The sequence below is a fragment of the Castor canadensis genome, chromosome 9, assembly GCF_047511655.1.
Source record: "Castor canadensis chromosome 9, mCasCan1.hap1v2, whole genome shotgun sequence".
Taxonomy (NCBI): domain Eukaryota; kingdom Metazoa; phylum Chordata; class Mammalia; order Rodentia; family Castoridae; genus Castor; species Castor canadensis.
Genome location: NC_133394.1, coordinates 35,243,571 through 35,269,973, shown reverse-complemented (window position 1 = coordinate 35,269,973; position 26,403 = coordinate 35,243,571). Strand labels below are relative to the sequence as shown.

At 39.9% G+C, this 26,403-nt stretch overlaps 1 long non-coding RNA gene across 1 annotated transcript in view; it reads left to right on the top strand.

Annotated features, from left to right (window-relative positions):
* The window catches only part of LOC141410727 (uncharacterized), a 134,471-nt gene that overhangs the window by 64,403 nt on the left and 43,665 nt on the right, over positions 1-26,403 (top strand). Inside the window, exon 2 of the long non-coding RNA XR_012435517.1 lies at positions 21,476-21,503. This is a non-coding gene — a long non-coding RNA (uncharacterized lncRNA). The remainder of the gene's footprint in view (positions 1-21,475; positions 21,504-26,403) is intronic.

Here is a 26,403-nt window from a genome sequence, read left to right as displayed (position 1 = left end):
AAATGTCTCCTTTGTAATTTTGTGTTTGTTGCTGGAGGGTTGAACCCAGGGCCTAGTACATGCTATGCACATGCTGCATCACTGAGCTATATCCCTGGGCCATTGTTAACTATTTTCACAGACTGATTTAAGGATTAAATAAAATAATTTATATGAAGTTACTGAAGTTATTCCACAGCAACATAACCATCAGTTCCTTTTCTTCATTTCTTTAATCTTTAGCAACTTATTTCCTACATTTAGATCACTTCTGTCTCTCTTTTTCTCTCTCTCTCTCTGTCTCTCTCTCTGATTTTGGTTTGTATTCTATTATGCTATAGTATAATAATTTCTTACAATGGTATTTCAGAGTAGGATGGTTGACCTTTGATGGAAATTTTTCTTTTATTTCCCACTAACTAGCATGTGCTGTATTAAACTGTAAAATATCCCAAGCGGTCTGTGCCCCTGGGAGCTTTCACTTTATTTGGAGAGTTACTTGATGGGACAGTGCTGACTTATCCTAAGTGGGCAGAAAAATTCTGAAAGATAAAGAAAATGAAAAATGAATTAATTGGGAGATAAATGGACAAAAGATAACAAGCTCAGAGAGGTTATAATTTTGCTTATGGATGGCAAATATGTGTTCAGGGCTCTTTTCCTAGCATATAGCTGGGCCCTTTCCCAACACCTAGGCCTTGGGAGAAGGCCAATAATCCTGTTCAACCCAATTCTCCATGAATCCACTACCATTGCTTGACTTCAAGTTTCCAAACATGTGCCGGTTGGAGATAAAATGACATGGTCAGTTTTGTTTATCTGGATTGGCTATACAGTCAACTATTGCCATCCTTGGGAATGCTAATTAACTAAGTTACCCCCAGTTTTTTTGAATAAGGAAACAAGTTTATGCCTTCTTGAAGTTTCTTTACTCTAGGAAAAATGTAAAAGAAGTTTTGTATACATGCAAAGGAATGACAGGTAAATGGTAGTAGTCAAAAAATTCATTATACCTGTATAGGCTTTTTAACATGAAAAAGCCATCAAACTATCTAAATTATTTTCATTCAGAAATAAATTATTTTACAAGGTGATTATTTTCAGGTGATTTTATGTTTTAGAAACTTGGGTTGAATAGTCTAGTTAGTGGTTTTCATGGTAGAATTAATTTCTACTTTAAAACAGTTTGAAACTTTGTTTCAAACTTGGTGGAAGTCACATACAATGACCAAACAAAGAAACGCTGTGTCAATGTTCCATAGACAATCTTGAGATAGATAGATGAGAGAGAGAGAGAGAGAGAGAGAGAGAGAAAGAAACAGAAAGAGAGAGAGAGAGAGAGAGAGACTGCTGTACTTAACAGCAAGTACACACAGGTTTTGTACAGTGCTAGGGGCCCTTTGACTTAGATTCCTTCATCTATAAATTGCTTTCATTTTAGACAACAGAGGAGAAACACAAATGCAATGAAAGACCTACAACCAATTGCAGGAGCGGCATAGGTGGAAGCTGAGGAAGAAGGAAAATTACAGGAGAGACTATTGCAGGCAAGCTCAAGTTAAGCAATTCATTCCCAGTACAAAGTCTATGTATACACTTCAAGCATAGGATCACCTAGCCTTCCATTTTTGAACATCCTCTGCAGAAGGTCTAGTGTCTAGAATTTTCACTTTAAAACAAATGACAATTTAATGAAATTAAATTATTTTTTACATTTGTCCTACTTCCATTGTCCCCCTCTCCTGTAACCCTATCACTCCTACTATAACTACTCCCAGCATTTCAGAATATAACTTTTTTTATAAGAGAAATTTGAGAGGCATGACCCCAAATGAAAGGTCATGTGAAGGCTAGTGTAGCCTTCATATTCTGCACCCACCCCTTTAGATTTCTTAGTCTGGTCTGCTCTCTCTTCCCTTATTCATCCTCTACCTACCATTCAGTTTTCCTTTTGCTTGCTTGACTTACTCCTGATCATCTTACAAGACTCTGCTCATGGCAGCTCTTTTAAGCTTTTCCTGAAGTACCTTGCATCCCCTGAAAGAAAGAAACTCTACAATTTTGGCTCCTACAATTGTAGGATCATGTACATAATACCATATATTCTGGTACACAAAAGTTTCCATTGCTAGGATTATAAATACCATGTAATCCTAAAACTGTGTGGTGTTTAGCGTACAATTCTTCCTTAATAAAGTTTAAGTGGAGATTGCATACTTAACTGTTGACTTGTGTGGAAATGTGAGTGCTTCTTAGAGAGTGAGTGAGGCAGAGTTGGAAGTTACCTGTTGTAGAGCTATATACTGCAATCACTGATAAACTTGCTTTGGAAGACATTAACCTCTCTGCTTCACTCCAGGAATATCTTTTTTGTAATTTGTCCTTCATTTCCTAGCACAGTGCTCCTGGAAACAGCAATGGCATAAAGCTGCAAGCTATATGATGGATAGAATTGGATTTGGAGCTGTCTCAAAAATTTACTTTGGATCCTCTAATGTTTCAAGCTCTTGATTTTGGCACCCAGTCATTTGCCAGTTGTCAAATGGGTTGAGTCATTAGTCTGCCTTGTCCTCTAGGAGCCCCCAAATGATTGACAGGCCTCTGGTGCACTTCCCAATGGGATAATGAAATGTTCATCAACTCTAGTTGCCTGGTTTTGTAAAAAGTCTGTACAAGCAGCAAACTGGGAAAATTTTACTCTCTAATATCCAGTCCCTAAAGACAAAAATTCTTGTTGGCAAAAAACCAAATATTTGAATTCTTGTAAGGCTAACAAATAATTTTCTCCATTTGTCTACTCTGTGTAATTATTTTGTATATATTTTCTTTTGTTTTCACAATAATCCTGCAGAGTAAAAAGGACAAACATTATTATCCTAATTTTACGATTAATATCCTGAAACTTAGAAATTATTTTGAGGTTATATTCAATTCTTCTCACTTTGATACTAATCTCCTGCCATGTCGGGTTATGAGACATCCTACTGTACAAAAGAAATGTCTAAATAATGCATGTCCCTCTGTGTTATTCTCCCGTCCGATATCTGTTACTGAAATACATATTTTTAAACAAATGTGTTTGCCAAGATACAAGGATCCCTCAGGGATGTAGGTAAGACTGGGTCATCACATCCCAGAGTACAAAGTTTGTCTCCCAAATTGGTGCAACCAATAACCGTCAGTCTAAATTTCAGGGTTGGATGGAAAGTGATAACTCAATCCTAGAATTGATGAGAAATCTGTGAGACATTCCCCACTTGCCTACACAAATGGTTCCTTTCAAAGGCAAAGTGCTTATAGTCTCCAATATACTGTGGTTCTTGGACGCTATCCCATCTGCAAAGTAGAAACTCATACTTGGCAAGGTGAAATCAGCCATGGTTTCTGGATGTGCTGAATCAGTAGGATAAGACTTTGGCAAAACACAACAAAAAAGCAATAGATGGCTTTGAACTTCTTCAACCAAATATTGAACAAAGTGAACAGCCATGAGTTTCCAATGAGATATCTCTTTTCAAATGTAACATATGACTTTGAACTTTTGCCCCTTGTATACTATGTGGTCTTAGTTCTTAAGTCTTGATCAAACCAAAATTCTTTCCACAGTTGAAAGTTTCTCCTTGCAAAGACCTTTAGTTTTCTTAATTCCTGTACAAACAGGTCCTTTATCCCTGTCATAGTGTCAGCTTTTCTTGCGTTATATCCCCATCATTATCTCTTAAACCTGTTTCTTTTTTGTTGTTGTGTCTGTTTTGAATATGGAGATAAATTCCTGAAACCAGTTACTGTATCCTTCCTCACTTATGTGGGAGTCAGGCTGTCCGTGAGGAGGAGGGCAAGGATGGCAGGAGGCTGAATGATTTAACAGACTCCAGAGCAGAAGAGTTGAGCGTCTGTGGAGTGGAGCATGCAGAACTGGAGAGATGGAGCTGTGGACCCTGGAGCACTATTCTGGAGAAATGGATGGTAGGGGTAAAAGGGATCAATTATCGTTTCCTTTTCCATTTTAATTTTGAGGTGGTAATAGTTTGATGTGACTGTTTTATCATTGGAAAAACCTTTTAATTTGAAAAACAGATAGTTCTTAACAACATGTTGTTACATGTAAACTAAGTGTCTAACTACAAGCTTTCTTCTTCACTACTGTTGCTTGGGCATGTCTGGACAATTCCAGAGAAGATTTCTAAGATATAGGCAAACTTCTAATTGGGTCCATCCTATTTTTATGTTATAAAAGTTATAGTCAGGCAAATTAAGTAGAATAAAACAGGATATAAATGCTGTCACACCACCTCTCTTCATCTCTGCTTTACTCTGGCTAAGTGAATGTGAGTATTTTAAAGTTAGTCTATTGACAACTAAATGATTGACACCAACAATTGATCTCACCAATTGAGATCTACCATATTTCAGTGTTGCTGTTGGTGATGTTAGGGAATAGTTATGAAGCACTTACTATTGGGCAGGTACAAAGTCTGGTCTATTACACACATGTGTGAAATACATTATTTACTGCTTTCAACAAGCAATAATTAGTTATTACTCCCAATTTAAAGATGGAAACAAGAGGCTTAGAAAGATTATCACACCTAATGGTACCCAGAAATTTATCATTGGAGCTAGGATTTGAACACCGGTCTTTTATTTCAAAGCTCATAGTCTCATTATACTTGCTTTATTATATATGAGGTTTTTAAAATTATTGATGCTTTTCTTCTTCCTGAAGAGTGTTACCAGTAAAGTGAAATTCCACAAAAGGATTGGTACGAATGCAACAGACCACTTTATCTAAACTTTGAGGCCAGGAGTTGAAAGTGTGCAAAGCAGATATTCTAGAGTGTAAATTATGGTTCATTTCTATGTAAGATTTAAATGAATACTCTGATTGCCAAATATAATGGAGGCTGAGCTTAGCATTTTTAAAATTTTATTCCAGTATTACCCATTTCAGCTGGGTGGGATGGTCACAATTGCTTGTATGTAATTTCTAATATGTTTCATTTACTTAGTCTGTGATTTGGAAACAGGGCCCAGAGGGTCCATGGCCAGTTCAAGTTGTCTTATATATTGAGCACCAACTCTTCTTGGTACTGCACTAATTGCTCTATGTGCCATCTCATTTTAATCCTCAATGAGAGGCAGTAGAGTAGATGCTATTATTTTAGCTTTGCCCATAAAAATACAGAGGCTCAGAGAAGTTAAATAACTTGGACTAGACTTTAAGCAAGTTGCAGAGTCATATTGTGGACCAAATCAATCAACACAACTCATTTCAGGTCAATTTCCTACATGTATGTTAGGTATCAGCTCTGTGCCATGAATAGGGGATTCATCAGGGTAGGAGGCAAATGTGACCTATTATGGATTAGGTATGAAGTGTCCCCACAAAAGGCTTGCATGTTTTAGGATTGATTCCTAGTTGGTGGTGCTGTTGAGGGGTGGAATGACCATGAGGGCACTGACCTTATCAATGGCTTAATCCATCCATGAGTTCATAAGTGCATGGGCTATTAGGAGGTGGGGCTTAGTTGAGGAAGTGCATCACTTGGAGGTGAGACTTTGAAGGGTACATCTTATCTCTGGACCCTTCCCCTCACTGTCTCTGCTTCCTGACTGCCATGAGGTAAGCAGGTTTTCCTCTGCCACAATCTTCCATTGCCATAATAATTTGCCTTGCCTCAAGTCTAAGGCAATGGAGCCAGCCAATCATGCACTAAAACTTCTGAAACCAAAGTATTTTTTCTTTTGTTTAAGTTATTTTTTCTCAGGTATTTTGTAACAGTCATGAAAGCTAACATGGCATCATGAATTTAACAAACCCTGACAATTTGTGCCCCTGTGTTCTGAACAACAGTAGCAGTGAGAACAAGTCATTGTATACACGCAGTTTGTTGTGGAAATATTGTCAGATGAGAAACCAAGTGACACTCAGAGAAGTGGAGAACTCAGATTTCATTTTATGCTGGCAGTCCCAGATGAGTTCACACTCAAAATTCTGGGTCCCCAACAATGAATTCACAGGATTCTTAAAAGGCAGTGCAGGGCATCAGGTTACAAGGAATGTGTTAGTTGTTCATAGGTGAGCCAGTGCTGGGTTACAGACCTGAGGTTGTTTAGATAGGAGCAGCAAAGGAGGTCTGCTTTGGACAGTTTGTTTACAGAAGGAGACAAAGGAAGGTGGGAATGGGCAGTTATTGGTACATGGGACCTTTTTGTCTTGGCCCTAGACTCATTTTGTGGTCTAACTAACAATTTCTCATGTCCTACAGCCTGCTTGAGACAATCTTCTTGTTCATCACCCATTTTCAATGCTTTTCCTACTTGTGGACAAGAATTGACCCTAAATTTTAGGGATCACATTAGGTTCCTCCTGTCCCAAAGGCTTATATTGGGTTACCAAGAGCTGTAACTTTATTGCCTCCATATATGAACTAACTAAGTGAGTTATAGCATTGAGAATGCAAAGGCCAAATACCAGTGCCAATAGGAGCATGAAAAGAGGACCAGAAAAGGGGGGTAGCCATGAGGCTCAATTCCAGATGCTGTTCCATCTGTTCCAGGAATTCACTAATTCCTGTCTTCTACATTTGACCTGGTCCTGTACTTGCTGAGCCATATCTCTGACTATTCCCAACTGATTCACATAAAAACAACATTCTTTACTTAGGAAAAGGCAGAGTCCCCTCTTTTCAGCATTGAATAAGTCCAACCCTCTTCAATTTTGGAGGACTACTGATGCTAGAGAGTCCAGCTGGTCCTGCATGGTCACCTAGCCACTCATTCTATGTCATTTGTTAGGTCCACAGATAATTGATTATAGTAGGATGTTGATGAGGTAATTCCTCCTATGCCTTTTCCTAGTCCAGCTGTTATTCTTAATCCAATTAATAAAGGTATGAATTGGATAGCTCTCTTTGAATGTATGTGGGCCATCAAAGGTACAGGGAGGGTCTGATTGTTAGGCACCGTGCTTATCTGGGGAATGAGAAGTGCTAATGTGCACATGCTTTTCTAGTTAGCTGGCAGGCACTGATAAGCAAGGGTCCCACAAACAAAGAAGGTTCCTGGGCTGCTGCACCATAGTCTGTCAACTGTATTTCTAATGGTGGTGGCTGTACAGGTTTGGATTTGGACACATTGGCTAGCAGCCAGTTACCCTGCTGGATAATATCTTCTTGAATTGTAGATACAACTAGGGGCCCTCTGAGATAGCTGTGTACTGCTTACTTTGGGTTTTGTGCTGGTAGAGTTGGGAGTAGCATCATGTACGCTCTGGTTGAGGAGGCTCACAGGGGTTGCTACCTAATGGAGGGGGCCTGAGGACAGGCAGAGCCAACAATCACCACCAATGGTGGGTTCGTAAGATTAAGGAGGTGGTGAGTTGCATTTAACAGGTTGTACAGTTCGGGTTCCAAGTTAAAATTCCCTGTCCTGGAAGGAAGCTTTAATGGGGGTTGTGGTGGTGACAAATGAATGTCTTTTATAGGCTTGTAGCCACCTAGGTAACCACCTCCAGATGCCCTCTCTATATCTGTGGATTTTCCCTTAGTAAACTGAAAGGGACAGGATGGACAAGTAGGGTGCCCAGACATAATGAGGCTTATTTCCTCCCCCTGTCATTTTGTTGTTCCAGAAAATGACGGGGTCCCTGTCTTTCTGCTAGCAAACAGTCTGCCTATAGTGCCTTTGTTCTTGCAGGACACTGTCAGGCCTGTCAGTTTTCCCTTATTGTAAATTGTCCCTCCTCTGGTACATTCAGAAGTTGATGTGCTGCATGCAGGTGACAGGTATTGTAACTTTCCCTGGAAGGAGAGAGGTTTTACACAAGCTGAACAGTCATCCTGGCTTCTAGATGAGACATCTTTAAAATGTAATAGAGTCAGGAGGCAAAAACACATCAGAGACCAGTCTTTTACCCATACCATATCCCTGGGTTGGTAGGGATCGGCCCAGTTACTCATGGGGATTGGGGCTCTTTCTAAGATTTCTTGGGAAATTTGGTGTATGGTTTTTCCTAAGGCCTGGAGATGTCAGGACATGTGTAGGTTTCCAGTTTTTCTGAGGTCCCCTCTGAGACTGTTTATTATGGGAAGGGGTCTGCCATAGAGAATCTCAAAGGGTGAGTATCTGGAGGGTCTAGGGGTACAGTGTGCTCTGAGCAGTGCTAATGGTAGCATGTCTATCCAAGGGAATTATTTTTCTTGGCAGAGTTTAACTAAGGTAATTTTAAGGGTTCGATTCATGTGCTCTACTTTCCCTGAACTCTGAGGCCTATATGCTATATGGAGCTTCCATTTTATTTTTAAAATTTTAACCAGGCCCTGAATGATTTCCAGGCTGGTCCGTTATCTGATCTGATAGAAAAGGGAAGCCATATCTGGGGATAATGTCTCTTAAAAGGGCCTTTACTACCTCTCGTGCTTTTTCTGTGTGTGTTGGGTAAACCTCAACTCACCTTGAGTAAGTGCAGACGAGAACCAAGAGGTACCGGTATCCTAGACAGGGCTTGATCTCTATGAAGTCCACTCCCAGGTCTTCAAAAGGCATGGTGCCTGCTGTGTGTACCCCATGGCTTGGCTTAGGCCCTTGACTTGCATTGTTTTGTGCACGTGATGCATCTGGCACTTCCTTGGGCGCACAGGGTGGGGAGTTTGGGAATGAAATAGTATTTGTCCAGTAGTTTTCCAGGGCCGTTTTCCCCACGTGCGTTTGTTAGCTCGTGTTGTTGTTTTACCAGAGGGGCTTCTACAGCACTGGGGACAAAGAGTTCCTGGTCAGGCAACTTCTACCAGCCTCCCTTTTCTTTTATTCCTTTTTCATCTTTTGCACATTGTTCTTCCTCCTTGGTGTGATTCAGGGTGGGAGGCAGCTCCGGAGCCAACAGAAGTTTGGTGGTTTGCTTTGGCGCTTCAGGAGCGCTTAGCTCTTCTGCTGCTCTTCTTGCTGTCTGGTCAGCCAGGCGGGTCCTTCTACTGACATAGTCTGTGCCCCTTTGGTGGCCTCTGCAGTACATGACAGCCACTTGAGATGGTTCCCAGAGTGCTTCCAGCAGTTGGAGGATTTCTCCTTTGTTTTTAATCTCTTTTCCCCTGCTGTCAGCAGTCCTCTTTCCTTGTATATTTCTCAATGTATGTGCAGGGTGTTCACCCACTTTCCCTTTGCATATGGTAATGCCTGGACCAATGCCCAAAGTTCAGCTCATTGTGGAGACCATCCTTACGGTAGGGCTTCAGCCTTATGATGTCATTAGCAGTGGTGACTATGAACCTGGCCTTTCGCCATTTGCCCTAGACAAAGCTGCTTCCATCCATGAAGAGTTTCGAGTTCTGGATCTGAGAGGGGGGCATCCATTAGGTCAGGCCTGCTGGAGTACACTTTGTCTATCACCTCTTCACTGTCATGATCTGGGAGCCCTTCCTCTGTTGACAGGCAAATGGCAGGATTTAAAGTTTGTACAGTTTCAAGCCTGACTCAAGGATTTTCACATAGTAGTCCTTGGTAATGGGCCATTCTGGAACTGGTCAGCCATTTATGACCCTGCGCATTCATTAGAGCCATGATTGTATGAGGGACCTTAACATTAATGTCCTGTCCCTGGCCTCCTTGATTAGGGTTACTGTAGCAGCCAGGGCTCGGAGACATGGAGGCCACCCTGAGGCCACTGTGTCTAAGCACTTCAACAGATAAGCCACTGGCCACTGCCATGGACTCACTGTTTGGGTGAGGACCCCCAGAGCTGTATAATTTTTCTTGCAGATGAAGAGATTGAATGGTTGTGTTACATCTGGCAGCCCTAGTGCAGGGATGCTGGTTAACAGCCTCTTTATCTCCCGGAAAGCCTTTTCTTGGTCTGATCCCTAGTTTTGAGGGTCCTTTCCAGAGCGTGCTGTGGCCTTGTAGAGTGATTTGGCCAGGCTTGAATGTCTGGGTATCCAGATGTGACAGAATTCTGCTGCTCCCAAGAATTGTCAAACTTCCCTTTTGGTCTTCTGCTGATGGATGGAGCCGATAGCTTGTTTTCTCTCCAGACCCACGGTGCGTTGTCCTTCTGTGATGATGAATCTGAGGTATTGGACCTCTTGCTGGCAAACTTGGGCCTTTTTTCAGGAAACTTTGTAGCTTGCCTCAGAGAGTTGGGCTAGCAATTCCTCTGTCCCCTTCCAGCATTTCTCCTGGTCATGGCTTACCAGGAGCAGATCATCTATATATTGGAGCAAAGTACAGCTTGGATTTTCTTCTAGGAAAATTGTCAAATCTGCCTCTAGGGCTTCTCCGAGCAAGGTGGGTGAGTTTTTGAATCCCTAATGCAGTCTGGTCCAGGCCATTTGTGTTTTTCTTCCAGTATGGGGGTCTTCCCATGCAAAGGGAAACAGAGGCTGACTAACTGGGCTCAGACAGAGGCAGAAGAAAGTGTCCTTTTGGTCCAGGCAGGTGAACCTGCTTGCTTGTGGTGGTAGAAGGCTCAGGAGAGTGTAGGGATTAAGAAAAACTGGGTACAGTGTGAAAACGGTCTTGTTGACTGCCCGGAGGTCCTGGACAGGCTGGTAATCATCTCCTCCTGCCTTCTTGATGGGTAACAGTGTGGTGTTTCATGGCAATTGGCATTCAATCAATATCCTTGTGCCCTTCAGTCACTGTAGGTGAGTCTAAATTCCTAGGCGTGCTTCCCATGGCACTGGATATTGCCTCTGTCTGACAGGAAGAGCCCCAGGTTTGAGATCTACCATTATGGGCACATGGTTGCGAGCCAGGCTGGGAGGCCCTTTTTCAGCCCAAATATCAGGAAACTCCTCTAGAAGGCAGATAGGCTTCACCAGGTCCCCCTTTTCTTGGCAGTAGAGTTGTCACTTGTCTTCTGTAGGCATGGTCACTGCCATGATGAGGGCATTTGGTCCTCCCACTGTAAGGCTTGTAGGCCCTCCCTGGGTGAACGTGATTTGGGCTCTAAGCTTTGTTAGTAAGTCCCTTCCCAGCAGAGGAATTGGGCATTCTGGTAAATACAGGAATTCATGAGTCACCTTGTGCCCTCCTCGTTGTCCATGTTGGGGGCCAGCAGAACTGCTGGGCAGTTTATGTGCCAGTGGCTCTGACCATTGTGGCCCTGTGCTCAGTGAGTGGGGCCACAGGTTTAGTGACCATGGAATGCTTAGCGCCTGAGTCCACCATGAAGATCATTGGTTGGCCCCCACTTTCATGGACTTGACCTTGGGCTCTTGGGGGCCTAGTAGTAAGGAGCCTGGTCTTCCCTAGTCTGACTAAATTCCTGCTAGGCTAATCAGGTCCTGGGCTTCTGGTTTGGGTTGCCATCCTGTCTTATTTCCTGGAGTAATTTTGCTAGGCTCCAATGCTAGTCCCTTGCAGCAGGGATATTCATTCTTCCAGTGGCTAATCTCCATGCAATAGGCACATTGGTCTCATTCTTCCACTAGGTCTCCCCTTCCGTGGTGAAGCTGACTGCTTGGTCAGGTCTGGCTTCCCCAGTGCAGCAGCCAGTAAGGACACCTTGGCTTTCATTCTTTTATTGGCTTCTCCTTTTTCCTCATGTCCCCAGTTTACAAAGACTTTATTTGCCATTTCTAACAGCTGGGTAGCATTCATTCCAGAAGAGCCTGCAAGTTCAGAAGTTTCCAGCAAATGTCAGCATATGACTAGGCCACAAACACCATATTGACTATTTGCTGGTTTTTTGATGCTTCTGGATCACTCAGAAGGCCTCACTCTGGCTTCTGGATAACTGCTACAATTTTGGACATGTTGGTAGGTCTCTTAGCACCAGCTCTGAGCCCATGTAGGAGAGTGGTGCGATATGGAGTGAGGATTCCTCATCCTTCTGCTGTATTGAAGTCCCAAGTAGGCTGCATATTAGGGGCCACCTCTCTTGCTCAAGTTTGTGCATCTAGGGTTCCTGCTGGGGCCTGCCCTTGGAGCCAGCGGCAACCTTCTGTCAGAATTTGCCATTGATCTTCTGTGTTGAAAAATGTCAGGAGGATCTGTCAGCAGTCATCCCAAATGAGTTGATGGGTCTGAAATATGGATTCTAGGAGGTTGACCATGGCCTGGAGTTTTTCTGAATAGAGGGGTGTGTGGTTCCTCCAATTTAAGAGGTCAGTTGTACTGAAAGTCTGGTAATAGAAGATAGAGTGCCTGGGCTGGACCATGCCATCAGCACCAATCTGTTGGGGCCCTTGTGCCTCACAGAATGGCATTTTCAGGGCCCTGGCCTGAGGGGCCAGTGCCTGGGATGAGTGAAGGGGTTGGTTCAGGAGCTGTGGACTTGGACTCCAAGCCAGGAATGGGTGTGGGATGTCACTGGGACTGAGAAGCTGCTGATGGAGCTAAGGGGGACTCACTGAAGATGGCAGGCTGTCTGGGAAAGGTGGCACTGGCTGCTCTGATGGTGGGGGTGCACTGGGAATATACATCAGGGGCACAGGCAGTTCATCTTCTGGATCCCCTTGCAGAACAGGCTTGGTCAGCTTCTGGTCTTTAAGCTTCATTGCCTGGGCCATGAAAACTCTGCTCTGTTCCTTTTTGTTGACACAGAATTGGACCCAAGGGGGCATGGTCTGAGGTACCTGAAGCCAGGAGTCAATATAGGGGAACTGGTTGGGGTGTCTGGGAGTTCCTATTATAATCTGTTAAATGGCCCTGACAGTGGAAAAATCTAGGGTACTTTCAGGGGGCCAGTTGACTCCAAAGTGAGCCATTCTAACCATGCAGTGTGTGCAGCCTTCTGGGAGACATTTTGACTCCATAATCTCCTGAGAATCCCTTCCTAAAATGTTTAAGCATACACTCTAGGACTGTAGGTTTTGCGGAACTTCCACCCATGGCAGTTAGAGATGTCCCCTATATCTACCCTATGTATTCCCCCACTGCATCAGTGGAGCAAAGACAAACAAAGGTGGGAACCCCTTCGAGAGAAGTGTCCAATCAAATGTCTACCTGGCCATGTCACAAAGAAACTTAGGTGCTCTTAGCATCAATGGCGGGGTCAGCCTTGTGACTCTAGCTCAGGTTGCCCCGATGCTGCCCTAAGCTGTATGAGGATCACCATGGAACTGCAGGACAGATCCATTATGACTCTGTAGCTTTTCAACCATGGAGCCACAAACTCAAGCCTGAAGCGCTCATTCACACACACATTCACACCATTTGGGGAAGTCTCTGACCTGTGGAACTCCTCTCAGAGGTTCCCAGGAGCTGATCAAACTCTCCTTCCTCCCAGTGGGATAGGACCTGACTGAGGGCTGACTTTCCCCAGGGGTTGGGGGGGCTTACCGAGTCCAGACAAAATTGCCAGGAGAGTTGGTCCACTTCTCCTTAGAGTCCAGTCAGGTCAAGACTACTCAGAGGGTTGGAACTCCAGGGTGAAGGAGGACCCAGAATACCATCGGGTGGCATACTGCCTCATTCAGTCCCAAGTCCCTCCCTACTCTGGTGCAGTCCAGCCAATGGCCAGTTGCTCAAGGGGCCAGAACGGTTGGTATCTCACTGGGGCCTCCAGAAATGTTGTGGAAATATTGTCAGATGAGAAACCAAGTGATACTCAGAGAAGTGGAGAACTGAGGTTTTATTTTATGCTGGCGGTTCCAGATGAGCTCACACTCATAATTCTGGGCCCCCAACAATGAATTCACAGGATTCTTAAAGGGCAGTGCAGGGCATCAGGTTACAAGGAATGTGTTAGTGTTAATAGGTGAGCCAGTGCTGGGTTAGAGACTCAGTGTTGTTTAGATAGGAGCAGCAGGGGAAGTCTGCTTTGGAAAGTTTGTTTATAGAAGGAGACAAAGGAAGGTGGGAATGAGCAGTTACCTCTACATGAGGCCCTTTTGTCTTGGCCCTGGACTCATTTTATGGCTTAACTAGCAATTTCTCATGTCCTACAGCCTGCTTGAGACAATCTTCTTGCTCAAGTTTATATTTCTATTCTTTGAATCTGTCATTTATAAGCATCCTAATAGAAAAAATGTACCTTTTAGGAAGTGCAGTGTTTGTGCCCCTGCCACTGAGCTCAAGACTATATTATTGATATAATTACAGAAGAATCAATTATATTATGATATAATTGATATAATTATAAACTGGAAGACTGAATATAATTACATACTTTCTGCTAGAAAGTAGCTTGCTATGGCTAAGACAAAACAGAGATAGAGAATTTCTCCTTAACAGAAACACAACAAGAAGAAAACAAACACAAGAATCTATTTAAGGAAATAGATTCCTTGAAGTGCTTTGAAATGGCAAGTCCCACTGTACATTTTAAGCAACTGATCAATAATCTTATGCTTGGACAGTGTATTTTCCTTGAATATTGATGGAGAAGGACAGCCTAAGTCAGGTGATAACCATTCTAACTTGTACAGAAAATGCTGTGAGTTCTCCACTTTGACTTTGCTGGAAGCTAACCTTTTGAATTGCTGTCTTTGTTAACACACGTCTACTATTTCTAAATTTAAGTTTAAATTCACTTTTATCACATGGTAAAAATGGTCTCTTTAAACCTTGAGAAAACAGTTTAAAGATTTCTAGTATTATGAACATGGATATAACATTTCAAAATCTGAATTCTTTTATGATTCTATTTCTCGGTTTCTCTTATACCTATTCTTTGTTTTTGTGTATTTTTTTCTGTAAGCAAGACCCCTTGTGATTTATTGATGATTGAAACCAAAATATGGATTATTGTTGCACAATAAAAATGCATAAACCTGCTGAATGAACTTCCTTTAAAGGGTAATTTTAAGAAGGCTTATGTATTTATGGCAATATCTGTAATTTAGGACCTAAATAAATAGAGGTTATAAAACACAGAGACAAATTTCAATCTGATAGTAGCCATTTTTAATAATATTAGTGCCAAAATGACTGTCATTCTGTCATTTGCTATGCCACATGTCAGCCATCATGAGAGAGCTGTATCTTTATACATAATGTCCACCACAACCAGCACATCATCTCTGTTTGTGCAGTTTTACAGAAAAGAGGACTCTCTTGACCAATTTTTGTGTCAGAGTAAAGATTCAAAGACAAAATTATCTAATTCCAAAACCTGAGCTAGCCCTCTATCCACATTCAACGTTTGGCAGTTAAGTATTGGGAATTTACTATGTATAAGATGCTAGGGATACATTAGGAAGAGTAGCTCCTCCTCTTAGTGCGTGCGGCTCGTCTGGCAGGGGAACCATCTAAATAGCTACCTTCAATAATAGGTAAATAGGTAATCAAGGAAGATGAGTATTCTTCAAGGAGGTAGCACAGAGAGCTACTGAAGAGCTCACTGAAGGGCTTTGCCTGGGTGGTGGACAAGGGCCAGAAAGGCTGCCTAGGAACTGCTGTCGGAGACCAAAACAATAAGTAGGAGTTGTCTAGAAGATGGAAGGATTTGGAAGTAGTGAAAAGGGCAATTCCAATCAGAAATAAGAGACACAGACAAAGAAGTGCACGTGTGCTGGATGACTGGGACTGGGACTATAGAGGAACAATGGGAGCTTGATCAGGAAGGACTTTCTTTACCAGCTCTGCTAGGGAGGCTTTAGAGCAACTTTGATATCAAGAAAAGATTTGTCTGAATATAAAGCAGTCTTTGCACCTGCAATTTATGGGATTGTTGGAGTTCCTCACCCTTGAAGTTACTAGAATTGCCCAAGCAGAAGGCTAACACTCCATCCTCCAATAAAAGTGTTTACTCTTAGTTTCTGCCCTCCATTTCTGCCTCTTGCTGGCTCTACTCTTTGTATCCATGCACTTTTCTGGGCCTTATTCACAATCGCACAAATGGAACAATTGCCCTGAGAACCCCGAATACCTAATATTGAATGTCAAAATCAGTGTCAATAGTGATGTGAAATCTTGGCCCTGTCCTCCTGAACCTTTTTCAGTGCCTGTTCCTAGCCCTCTGCCATCAGTTTCTAATTGCACATTTCACAAAAACCCAGGACATATCACAGAATACAGGCTTTGAAGGAAATCACTAAATAAGATCAAGCTGGATGATATTGCTTAATTTCCATGACGCCTAATGGTTATTTAAATAAGTACAATTTTCTTCAGAATGTTTACTCTCTTATCGCTTCTCAGCCTTTTGGCTAAGATCAAGTGCAGAATGTTTACTCTTTAGCAGATGGGATCCACTTGTTTCAATATAACCTCTAATATGATTTTTAAGGGCATACTCATTTTCTCCTGGGAAAATCTGCAAGACAAGAAGAGTTATTACTTGGAACATTAGCAGCTCATGGCTGCAGGTAGAGATGACCAAGTTAACCAAAGAGCAGAGAAAAAAATTCATGTTTTTTTCCACGTTGATTGCTTGCAGTGGTATTCTTTGCAACACAGAAAATAACTTTTTCATATGCAATGCATTTATCCCCAGAGCACTGGGAATTCTGCCAGAGTTTTGTTCTACCACCATTTGTCTGTGATTTAAAATAAGCATTTATGTAGCATTATCTTCATCAATTTCCTCAAGGGTTGTGCCAGGAAGGTAGGAATTGTTATTCCCATTTTATGGATAGAGAAAATGAAAGAAGAAAAACAACCTGTTATAAATACATTAGCAAGCTATAGGCCTTAAGGTTTCCACTGTGTTACTAAGTTTATTGAATTTTCCTATTGACTGAGTTATGCTGTCTCTTTCTAAACAAGCATACCAAATTCCAAAAGGAGCAGATTAGAATATTGCTTACAATATTTCTGCTATATATCACCCAATCTCAGTAAAGTGTTCTATTTGCATGTGTTGTTTTCTTTTGGAGATTATATTCTCAAGACGAGAAAGGAATAGAATGTGTTTGACTCTACTTCCTTTATTGTTAATAAAAGGAACAAGTCCTCCTTCCTCTACCCCCTCTTTTTATGAGTTATAAAAACAAACAAATAAATGAGTTTGCACCAGCTCTCAAAAACTTATGGTCTGGCTCCCAAACTCATGAGTCCTCTTCTTTGATCTTCCTTTTTAAGAGTTCTTTTAGCTCTTCAAGGACCTTTATTCATCCCAGTAAATCTTAGAATCAGTTTGTCTTCTTCCCTCCCTCCCTGTCTTCCTTCCTTTCCTTCCTTCCTTCCTTCCTTCTTTCTTCCTTCCCTCCTTCTTCTCTCCCTCCCTCCCTCCCTCCCTTCCACAGATCTCATTACTATGTAGCCCAGGCTGGCTTGAAAGTTGTGATCCTCCTGCCTCAGTCCTTCAAGTGCTGGGATTCCAGGCATGAGCTACCATGGCCAGTTCTTCGACTTGCCTTTTATTTTTTTTTAAATAACATATCCTGCTGGAAGTTTGATTTACATTTCAGTATCTTTAAAGATTACTTTGGGTAATACGGCATCTTAAAAATAGTAAGTTGTTTTATCTGCAGTCAAGGACTTGGCTCCTCATTTATTCAGATGTTCTTTTATATTGCTTAATAAAAGCATTTTTTTCTTCATGAAAGCTATGATTTTTTTTTGATAAATTTATAGTTGTTCTATTTGAAAGGTGTTTATTCTGATTTTGTTTCCTGTTTTGTTATTGGTGGTGTGAAGAAACATTGATTTTTTTTTTTAAAAGCTGATCTTGTACCTGACAACTTCCTTGATCAATCTTAACTACATCTAGTAGTTTTGTGCTCTTTGCTTTTCTTTATAGATGATCATATCTGCAAATAATGGCAGCCTGTCTCTTCCTGCCCAATTGTAATACATTAATGGAAGGACCCAATCTAAATAAACCCTCTAGCTATACTTGTTTTAAATTGATTTTTTTATCACTAATTTGGAAAGTCACAGCTGAGTGACACACGATTAGTCTTCCACTAGTTTTGCTAGAAGTAACCTAACAGGTTCACAAGTACTCTCCAGAGAATGTTATTTCTCCCTGTCATCTGGGAAAAGTAGCCTTTTGCTGTCATTCCCTAGTCTCCAAAGAGATGATACCTTTTTTATTTAATAATTAACTGCAGAATTAACTATCTCTGGTAAAAGGAACTAAAAAGAGACGAGTAACTCTCTAATTAGTAACTGTTGTTAGGAGTTACAGAACCAGACATCTGGTGACCTAAAGGTTATAGTAGCCCATGTGTTAGGAAAGTAGACTACCTTAACTACCCTGGAATTTGTAACTACACCTGGCACTCACCCATTTGATCTGCTCCCCTATAGCTCCCTAATGAGTCTTGTGCTTGAAACAATCTCTGAGCAAAATGGTAGTTGTTGGCAACAACCTCTGCCTTCTGGTTTGCCATCTTTGCAGATAAAACCTTTTCCTTGCCCCAACAACTTTCCTTGAGTTGCTGACCTTTCCGAATGGTGAGCAATGAGCTTGGTTTCACAGTTACAATACTTCTTTTTACCTCTGCTCCAGGCCAATATTGAACAGTAGAAGTGATCCCGAGCAGGCTTATCTTAATTTATAATCCTAAAAGAAATTCTTGAAGAGAAGTGTTGGACAGGACTAATCAAGTTAAGGATCTATTCCTAGTTTTGTTTTTCTCTCTGTGATGCTGGGGATTGAATCCTGGGCCTCACACAAGCTAGGCAAGCACTTTACCATTGAGCCACACCCCTGTCCTCCAAGTTTTATCTTTGTTTTCTTTTGAAATCATAATAACATTTGGATCAGTTAAGCTAATCATGAAATTATCTCCTTTTGGGAGATGGGATGGCTCTATTGATAATTTTTTTTTTACTAGAGTATGAACTCAGGTCCTCATGCTTGCTAGGCAGGAGATCTTATCACTTGAGCCACTCCACTAGTCCTTTTTTTGTGACTTTTTTTTTTTTGAGATAAGGTCTCCAGAACTATTTGCCCAAGGCTGGCTTTGAACTGTGATCCTCCTGATCTCTGCCTCATGAGTAGCTAGGATTACAGGTGAACCACCAGCACCCAGCCTTATAATTTTTTTATTGCTAAATTATGCTTAATAAGTAGAAAGATATGTCTAGATAATATTTTACCTAGAAATTTTGTATTAATATCAGTAAGTTCTTTGAGTTTATATTTCTCTTCTTATATAGACTCTCACTTGGTTGTGGAAACAAGAGTTCATCCTTTGATGAACTTTCCAAAATATCACCAGACACCTTGTCAATAAAGAAAAATTAAGGTGATGTGAACTGATGGCAGCAAAGGAGAATGCCACTTTTTGAGCTTTAGTGTTTCTGAAGGAAAAGTCAAGTGGGATATTTATAGGGCTCCTGGGGTGTGGGCAAAAATGGTTTATGATAGATTTCCCAAGGAGCAAAATTCACTGAGATTGGGCAAATTTGTGATATGCTTTGGAATTGACAGATGCAGCAAGGGAAGGGCTTTAAAGTGAGCTGTGGTTAGATAACCAAGCTATTTGCTCAGGTCAGTCAGTATACTGTGTCCTCCAATAAATCGATCTGTAGGAAACTGCATATACCAAATGGTGCCCTTTGAGAAGATGGTATTTGAAAAATGACCAGAAAAAATATATATGGATATCTAGTTAAAAAAAAACAAAAACAAAAACATTACATCATGAGGGAGCTATAAGTACAAAAACCCTGATGAATGTGTATGGAACAGCAGGAGTCCAGGATGGTAAGAGTAAATACCAGAGCAGAAATGAAAATACTGAATCACAGAGGAAATTGTGAGGTTTTGGTGTGTACTATTGGAGGCCAGTAACCTTTTGGGAAATTCTGAGGAAAACAGTACCATGATCTGACCTAGTTATTAAAAGGACTGCGGTGGGTATTGAGGTAAGAGTAGATTTTATGGAAGCAAGTAGGGATGTCATTGTAATACTTTAGGTGAGAGATTATATCATGATCTTTTGATGAAGATAGGAGTCATAAGAGTGGTAAGAAGTAGGTGGAATCAGGAGACATTTTGAAGGTAAGGGAAAAAGACTTTACTGATGTATTGGTCATCATGGTATGAGAGAAAGAGAGGGGACAAAGAAGAATCAAAAGTTCTGTCCTACGGCAATGGAAGAATATAGTTGATATTTACCTGAAAGGGGAAGACTCTTGGAGAAGCAGGTTTAGGGATATAGACTAGGAGTTTAATGCTTGAAATGTTAATGTGGAGTGATTTGGGGATATGCAAGTAGAGATGTCACATAAGAATTCAGATCTAGGAGAGGTGGGAGGTGGTAACAGAAATTGAAGTTTTTAGCAAACAGGTGATATTTAAGGTCATGAGGCTTGTAGAGAGATAAAAGCTCAGGGGATGAGCTCTAGTTTACATAGAAGGAAGAGGAGGAACCAGCAAAGAAAAGGACAGCCAAGGTACTGAAAGGAAAGTTATTGAATGTCTTGGAAGTCAAGTGGCATAATTGTTTCAAAGAATGACCAACTTTTGCCAAATATGAGAATTTACAATGTATCCCTGACAGCACTGTGGAAGTAACTGGAGACCTGGGAAGGGGCAGTTGTGGTAGAGAGATGGAGCTAAGATGCTAGTGGAGGGGTTCAAGAGAGATAGGAAGGAGATGGGAGGCAGGGCTGTTAGCCCCACTTTTGGAAGACTTTTGCTATAAGTGGGACCAAAGATAAGGAGAGGTAGCTAAAGGGGAAGGGACATCTAGAAATTTTATATACTAATAAGAATACTTCAGTAGAGAGAGAATAAATTATGTCAGACAGAAAGAGCATTATTTGAAGTGATATTAATTGTTTTCCTATAATTGTCTGCTGCTTTGCTATTCCTGCACACACATGATTGTAACCATTTTCTTTTTCTCTCACTCTCATGCTCTCTCTCTCTCTCTCTCACACACACACCACACACTCACACACACACACACCACATACTCATACACACACACACACACACACACTTTAGAGATTCACTCTTCTTTGGGTATACCAGTCTTTCTGGTGTCATATACTTTTCATATGTCCTTGTCTATTTTTAATATTAAAAACTGATTCAAAATTTCTTGAATGTCTTCATTTATCTCTTGATTTTAAACTCTTCTTTATCTTTTTACTTTTAAATATATATCTTGTAGATAACATGTTGGTACTCTTTATTTTCATCTAACTTGAGTGTTACAATTTTAATTTGTGAATTTATTTCACTTGTATTAACTTTATTACATTAGTTCATATTTCTGATGCCTTTCTGACAATTATATATTTATCATATTATTTTTGTTTATTCCTGCTTTTCATTGAATAGATGGATTTTTCTTATACTAGTTGTAAGTTGCATATGCTCTGGTTACTTGTTTAGCAATTGTCCCCAAAGTATTAAGGACAATACACATGCTTATTTTTAAAGAAAGCAACGTTCATGGCATGCTCTTCCTGCCTTTGTTCTGTTTTTATCACCAGATATCTCTTTTGATGTTGGTATCATTTAGGCTTTGATTTTATGGGTTTTACAGATGTTCCTTCTGTACTTTTATTTATATTTTGGTCTTCTGTTTCTTATTTGGCAATTGCATAAATTATACATATCAAACCCCCCAAATGTCTTTAACTTGTTTTCTCATGCTCACTTCTCATTTCTTATATTTTCATAGAATTTCTCTTTTTTTTTCAGGAGCTCTTCCTTCAAGAATGTTTTAAAAGTAAGTTTATACTTAGTAAATTTTCTAAGGCCTTGTATGCCTGACTATATTTCAGTCTCATTTTAAAATTAATGTTTTAGTAGGATATGCTTTGAGTCCAAATATCCCATCCTTTCTCATTGTGAAAAAATAAAACTTCAGTGTCTTTTTGTTCCCATGTCTCTGTGAGACAGGCGATGTTAATTTAATTATCATTTTTTTACAATTATTTATTCTATTAGATGGCTTATGGAATTTTTGCTTTCTTGATGTTCTTGCAATCTATGATAATGTGTTCAGATGTGGATGTTTTTCTTATTAATTCTGTTTGGCATTCTATTTTAGATAATGGAAAAATACAAGACATGGTTTGGCTATATAAACATAGCACCAAATATATTAACCTGCTTGACTCATTTTTCATATTTAACTATTTACCATTCAGGAAACGTTATTTCATATATGAAATTTATACCATATTAATTCTTACTATGTTGGTTTCTATGCAGAGTTTTATATGTATTGTTTCTTTTTCTTTTCTTTTCTTTTGATACTACTAGGGGTTTAATTCAGGGCCTTGGAGCTACACCTCCAGTCCTTTTCTCTTTTGTATTAATTATTTTTTGGATAGGGGCCTGTGCTTTTTGCTGGGACTGACCTTACACTGTGATCCTTCTAATTACACCTCTGTGTAGCTGGGATTACATATGTGCACTACCACATCCAGCTTATTTTTTTGAGACAGGTTCTCTATAACTTTTGCCTAGGTGGTCTCAAACTACAATTATCTCACCTCAATCGCCTGTGCAGCAAGGATTATAGGCATATTCTACTATGTCCAGCCCTGTACCCTTTTAAAAACTATCCCAACAACTTTATGAAATAGATACTATTGTCCTGATTTTTAGAAGGTAGATGAAATTAAATTTATAGCTATGCATAACTTTCCCAAGATCACTTAGCTAAGAAATGGTAGAGCTGAGACATTCATATGGAGAAGGGGAGAGAATATTCATGCAAACTTTTTTGAGACTATTGTAATAATTTGGTACAATTATAGTGATAACTACAATGTATATTAGAGAGGAGAAATGCTGTCAGGTGAAATGGTTTAGAGGCACTATTTGCTTGTTAGTCCTGTTGTCGATAGACAAACTTTCACAATTGTTACTGCTGAAGTAATCACGTTATTAGTCAAATGAATGTAAGACCCATATTTGGAAGAAAAAAGTTTGCTAACTATGGTGGGCAGGGTTCTAAGATTTCTTTGTCAATAGGAGTATGCGTTTGTCATGCTGCATGTTTTCCACAGTGTGGTTCTGAAACCAAGCTTGAACGACAGGCTGTCTGTAGTAAAATGGATAAAAGTTAGCACGGTGGTGGGAAGAGTTTGAATCCTGATTTGAGAATCATTTTGCAATGATTGTTGTTTGCTTCTCTGAGTTCAAATTCTTCTTTCCTTAGATTACGTGCCATTTGAGTTTTCGACATAAAGAAGGCCTGTATTATTTTTTGCATAGTCAGTAGTGTTATGTTTTTATTTCTAACTAAGTTATTCCTAATTCTGTATGAATTTGAGAGTATTAATACAGGCCAAGGGATCCTTGAATTTGAGAAGTTAAGCTTGTTAACAGTGGAGGTGTTTCTTCTGTATTCCATGTAACTCTTCCCTTTGTGAAATTACTAATGACCTGAGACAACTTAATCAATCAGTGTCCACTTATGAAAAAGAGAATTCCTGTCTCCTAAATGTAGAGGATGGCTTGATGGGATTTACATTGCTGCTGTGAGTGTAACTCTTATTATTGTCATAATAATGGTAACTACTGATTATTGAGGTGTTCCAGGAATTTGGAACACATTATTCATGACTTTCAAAAATTTGTATGGTAGATACTATCTTCATTTTGCAGAAGAGAAAACTAAAGCAAATTTTGCAAAGTCACTCAGCTATCCATGTCACAGCTAGGAGTCATGCAGGCCTGCCTTCTTGCCCACAGCCTCTCACATCACTGCCTGTTCCTTACCTCACCCTCAAAATAATCTTTTGGTACTTAATCTTTCCTGTGCTGATTCATTGCCTTTATTGAAGTCCCTTTGGTCATTCTGCTTTGATGTCATGTTTTCAGTGGTTTGGTTATGAGTAATTTAAATGGTGAAACACTGGAACAAAAGCCTGTATTTCTGTTTTCAGATTACATTTAAGATTCAACATTTCCCTGCTTGATAACTTTGAGTGGAATTAGAGTAGTATCAATTTACTAATGGGTTGGAGATGAGTTGGCAGAAATTATCTATAAACATAAATATCATTTATTTACTTTGGAATGCTTCAGGTTCTTTTTCCTTGACATAGCCGAATCGAATAAGAAAAATTATGCCAGGGATACTGTAGAGCCCACTGATGGATTGCTACCAGACAACGTATAGATTTGATTCAGGTAGGAAGCTACCTTCCTTCCAACTGAATCATCAGATGCATTTTCTCCCCTGGGGTTGCATCATGACTGTCATAACTTGTTTCCTGGGATTTCTACAGATCAAAGGCCAATTTATAGCTGAATTAAATTGTTTCAATTACAGAACAGGGATGTCTGTCTCTTGTGCATGGTCCAACATAGCAGTTACTTGCCATAGGTGACTGCATTAACACTTAAATTAACTAGAGTTAATACAATTAAAAATTCATTCCTCTGTCACAGTACCTCCTCTCTAAGTACTTAATAGCCACATGTGGAAGTTGATTACTGTAATAGACAGTGAAGTCAAGGAACATTTCCCTCATTGAAAAAATTTCTATTAGACATAAAGAAGACAGAAATAAATTATTCTTTTTCTTAAGAATGATCACTACAGAGCATATTGGTTGATATGACCTGAGTTATAGAATAAAAAAGGTCATGTGACACTACTATAATTGCCATTCTTTTCACCTATCATCTTAGATACCTGTTTGGGAGGAGGGGAATTTGGCCTTGTTTTGTCATCACATAGGAGAGTCACTTATTCTCAGAAGCTCAATACATATTTGTTTAATAACTTCTTGAATCTTGTCACATGAACAAGGCAACAAGATTTGGATTTGCAGGAGATAGAATATAGTATTTGCACAGTATAAGTGAAAAAGCCATTTTCTTAGGAAACAGTTGGTCAAACAGTATCTCAATGTAGAAAACATGAGAGCTGTATACTCCAAGGCCTAAAGCCACCTGTCACCAGAAAGAAAAAGGAGCCAGAGCTTAATAGCATTGTCAAGTTCATTTGACTCTGATTTGGAATGGATGACTGTCAAGTCATGGTGAAATGCTATGCCATTTCTTGTTGAATTAGACTTTGAAAAGGAAAGTATTCTTTTCAAAGCATTTGAATTTATTTCCTTTTTAGAGTTAAGCCAGGAATGAAACTGGAGAGTGATTGGAAAGTCACTTACACAAGTTTTCATTTTTAGGATTATTAGAAAGTTACAGGAAAGGAATCATTTACACCTATAAAAATAAAGCAATGTTTCAGATTAAAGCAAATTCTGGTGGTGTTATATCATTTCATATTTCACATATTTAGTAAGCATATTTTATATATAAGTAGAGAATGTGTTTAGTAGTTACAAAAGCAAAGCATGTGACTTTTTCTTTCTTCCTGTTTGATAAAGTTAGTGAGGTTTGAGATATGGAATCACAAGATTCCTGTTGGCACTGCAGAAGTTGAACTTGAGGTTTAGTTGATATTTCTCTTGTCTATATTTAACCACTTATTTGATGGCAGGTAATAGTCCATATTGTCATTTAGAAAAACACATAACTAAAAAATTATACTGTGTAAGTAACCTCAAAATGTAAGTAATTTTTTGTTTTTGTTCTTTCTCTATGGATGATAGTTTCAGTGTCTGAGTGCCTGGTTGCTTGAGGTACTCAGTGTCTAAACAAACTTTCCTTCTTGCCTAGTGCTACGTCTGCTGCTACATCTCTATGGCATAGCCTGGAGTTGGTTTTACATGAACAGTGTCAAACGAAGTACCCCCCCCATCTGGTCCTTATTTATCCTGGATAAGCATGTTCTTTACTATCATGAAAGTCTATTTAGGAAAAAGTTTTGTATGAAAACAATACATGACCTGATTTTTTACTTGATAACCAAATAGGCTCTTTGGATAAGGGACATGGATCCTTTTCTGCTGAACACATATTATTTATACTCATTTCCAGCATTCTAATATGATGATACTACTTCCTCTATCTCTTCTTATTCTCACCATTCCGGTATTGTTCTGTTGCTCACTAGTTGCTATCTCCACACATTCATCTATCACAAGATTGATAAAGAGATCAAATCCCTGCAGTATTCCTCGGATATGACAGTCACCATTTTAACTTCAACTTTAACTTCTTGTCCATAAGTTTTTTGGTTCAAGAGGGTGAGTTTTGCTCATTGTGCCTACTCCACATATTCAGAACTGCTTTGATGTGGACAAGCGCTTTTGATTTGCAAACTACAGAATAGAATGAGAACATCTGATGTCAATGTGAATTAGACTTGACTTTCAGTTTCCATTTCAGTAACCAACAACAGACATGACAAGAACTGTCCTGTACTTCAGCTTTGATGATACAAACTTTGTAAATGAGCATGGCCTGGGAAGGTAATGTGAGATGAGAACACAAGCAGTGTTATTCTGGTAAATTCTCTAATAATCCTGAATTAGCTGTCAAGACTGGGAAGGCATTAACTCCAGCTTTCCTCAGTGTTAACGTTTACATCTTAAATGTTCCCCAAAAGGTCATGTGTTGAAGGTTTATTCCAAAATGCAGAAGCATTTGGAGGTGGAACATTTGGGAGGTGGATAGGATTCTGACCTCATGAATAGATTAATCTACTTACAGATTTATAGCAGACTGAGTTCCAGGGGAGGGGATTTTTTTTTTTT